The sequence below is a fragment of the Hipposideros armiger genome, unplaced genomic scaffold, assembly GCF_001890085.2.
Source record: "Hipposideros armiger isolate ML-2016 unplaced genomic scaffold, ASM189008v1 scaffold_1154, whole genome shotgun sequence".
In the NCBI taxonomy this organism is placed as follows: Eukaryota; Metazoa; Chordata; class Mammalia; order Chiroptera; family Hipposideridae; genus Hipposideros; species Hipposideros armiger.
In genome coordinates this window covers 280,218-283,831 of record NW_017732504.1, presented here as the reverse complement: position 1 = coordinate 283,831, position 3,614 = coordinate 280,218, and positions in this window count along the sequence as shown.

Genomic DNA, 3,614 nt, shown 5'->3' with positions numbered 1-3,614 from the left:
ATAAGGCTTTGAGGCACTGACCTCAACCGAATGTTAATCTGATCAACAGCAGTTTTACTTCTCAATAAAAACCAAGCGTCGACCCGATTCGGTGGCTCAGTCTGACTCTCTGAAGGCTGAGTCCCTTGGTCTCGCACTTAAATATTACTTCTGTCTCTGTCTCTCTTTATTCAATCTGCGCCACCCCTCTCGTGTCCCATTTGCCCTTGCCACGCTGGACATGACAGTTCTTGACCTTTTTCTGTCTGACTTATTTCACTTTACATGATAATCTCAGGAACCATCCATGTTGTTGAAAATGGCAGTATTTCTTCTTTTCTTGTGGCTGAGTAATATTCCATTGTATATATGTACCACATCTTTTTTTTAAACATCTAAACAATAGTGCTTTATTGATAAAAGGTTAGTTTCAGTGCATATAAAATTGCTGTGTAAAATAAGTTTTCAAAATACTTCCTATAGGTAAAGATTATCTCTCAGTAAAAGAACAATTATCCATTAGCAAAAGTATTTATTTAGGTTTGGGCAACAAAACAAAAGGGGACTAAAAAGGGTAAAGGTGTAGGTCCACGCAACTGACTTGACCGTTATTTGGGAGCAGCTAGCCCTAAGTAGTACTTTTACTCAAAAGCATATAGAGCTTACACTGAACTTGTAAATGCCCCGTGCCTCCCTTTAAAACAGCTTTTACTAACAAAGTTAATAAATGCAAAAATAACCCAAATAATTGGAGGTACTCTAAAGTCATGGAACATTTTTTCTTGGTAAAAACTTTGCACAATGTGCCTAAACCTAAAGCTTTTGACCATCCACAAATATGCAACAGTGAGGGCAACCATGAAGGGCCTAAGTTAGCAGAACACCATATTATTTTCTGTAGTACACTTTTGTAACTAATATATTTTGGCCTCATTTTATATTTTGGCCAAAACAAAAAATCCTTCTCATCCTTGGATTAAGTATTTTCTCTATCTCAACCCCTCCTGTTATAGCAAAATGAAGATACTGAACCAGCCCCTATTCCCTCCAGGTCTCCTTTTATCTGTCACTTTCTGGGAACCCATTTCCCAACATCAGTAGAAATGTTGAAGAAAAGCAAGCCCTGGAGCATCAGCACAGCAGGGAGACATGCTAGGAAGGAATGGAAGGGCCAGGCCACAGAGCACAGAAAACCTACCAGGTGTGGCTTTGACTGGTAGCACCTGCCAACCAGCCCATGATGTAGATCTGAAATGGCTTTCATTCTTACACGATACATGGAGAAATTTGTATTACATATAATGAAGGAAATGGTAGTGACTGAAAATAGATGACACAGTCTACACATAAAAAAATGACCACTGCAATTTGCCTCCCTTTAGGAAACCATTAAAAAAAGAAACAGTTAAAGGAAAGCCAAGTCAGGAAAACCTGGTTGGCATCTTGGGCTTCATGGGACTGAGGCCTCAGGGCCTGTAACAGGCAAGAAATCATTCTTGGTTTCTTCACTCTCAGCTATACTTCATTCTCAATTCAGACAGAACTGTTGCCTTCAAATATGAAGTAACTTATAAAATCAAGATCATAGATACAGAAAAGATTGATGGTTGCCAGAGGCAGGTTGTGAGATGTGGGCAAAATAGGTGAAGGGGGTCAAAAGTTCAAACTTCCAGTTATAAAATAAATAAGTCATGGGGATGTAAGGGACAGCATGGTGACAATAGTTAATACTGTATTGCATATTTAAAAGTTGGTAAAGAGTTCTCTTCACAAGAAAAACATTTTTGCAACTATGTATGATGATGGATGTCAACAAGACTTATTGTGGTGGTCATTTTGCAATATATACAAGCATTGAATCATTATGTTATACACCGGAAACTAATATAAGGTCATATGTCAATTGTACCGCAATTAAAAAAAAGAAAAGAAATGGGGACAACCAAGATGGCACAGTAGGTAGACGCTGTGTTTTCCTTCTCTCACAACCACATCAAAATTACAACTAATCTACAGAACAACCATTATTGAGAATCATCTAAAATCAAACTGAAATGAAGCCTTTCAACTAAGGATGTGCAAAAGACGCCACCTCCAAACTGGTAGGGTCAGAGACGCGGAACCGGCTGGTCCCACACCCGCATGTGACCATTAAAGATCGGGAAAGCTATTTCGGCTGTGGGGATCCCTCCCAATCCCCTAGAGAAGCGAGAGATACCAGCTCCACCCCAGCCCAGGGTTCCAGTGCCGGGGAGAGATGTCCTCATAATTTTTGGTTGTGAAAACCAGCGGCGATTGTAACTGAATGAGACTGAGCGCAGCTGCACTCACAGGCGCTCCTCTTAAAGGGACTGCGCATGGACTTACCCACCAATGAAGTCACTCTCTCTGAGCTCCAGCACTGGGACAGCAGCTGAAAAGGCAGCAGGAACAAATGGTGGGGAATTGAGTTATCTGGCTTGGGTCGGGGGCTGGAGAGCCGGCTTTCTTCTGAATGGAGGAGCTTGCAGATGCCATTGTTTCTTTGTTGGGCCCTCCCTCTTCCTGGCATGCGAACATAGGTGGCCGCCATATCTGAGTCTCCGCAGTTTGTTTGCCATGCCCTGGCAATTTGAGACCTGGTCCCACCAGACTTTCGGGCACACCTAGACTGCTTTCGGTGGCTTTTTTGTGCAGACCGCCTACTTTGGCTCAAGCTGCAGCCTTTCCTAGGGTCTCTCAAAAGTTTGCAGAACCCAGACAAGCAGCATCTGGCTTGAGCATGCCCTGAGCCTCTGGCTGAGCAACCCTAAGCAGGCACTAGCAACAGCTGTCTTGGTTTGCGGCTTGGCCTCTCAAAGCACTTCTAAGCACAGCATGTGCAGCAGCCATCTGTAGATTTCTTTTTGGCCCCCTCTGGGTGGCCCCGGATGGGGCACATGCTGTAGCTGAACTTGACCTACAGCGGATCCCCACCAAGGCGGTCCTGGGACTGGCGCCCCCAGTGGCCAGCTTCAAAACGAGCTGGAGCATCATCCAGCTGCCTCCAAGTAAAACACACCCAAGGAGCGGATTGGGCACACACCAGAGTCCTGCTGAGGCAGATCCTGCTCCGTAGGGTCAGTCCCTCCACAACAACTCTTCCACTGTAGTCAAGGCCAGTCCTCACAGCTGGTGAGCCCAAGGGTCAGTCCCTCACATTGATGTGCAATTATCAACCAAGGCTCAACTACAAGAGGAGGGCACACATAACCCACACAAGGGACACACCTGGAGTGCGTGGCTCAGGTGACCAGAAAGACTGTTCCACTGAACCCCATAGCACACCTATTACATAAGGCCACTCTACTAAGACCAGAAGACATAGAAGCTCTACCTAATATATAGAAACGACCACAGGGAGACAGCCAAAATGGGGAGACAAAGAAACATGTTCCAAATAAAAGAACAGAACAGGGGCTGGCCGAGTGGCTCAATTGGTTAGAACGTGAGCTCTGAGCAACAGGGTTGCCGGTTTGATTCCCTCATGTGCCAATGAGCTGCACCTGAGCTGAGCTGCTGCTGAGCTGCCAACAGGTGGTAGGATGTCTCAGCTAGTGAGAGCACGTGCTCCTAACAAGGTTGCCGGTTTGACTCCCACGTGGGATGGTGGGCTG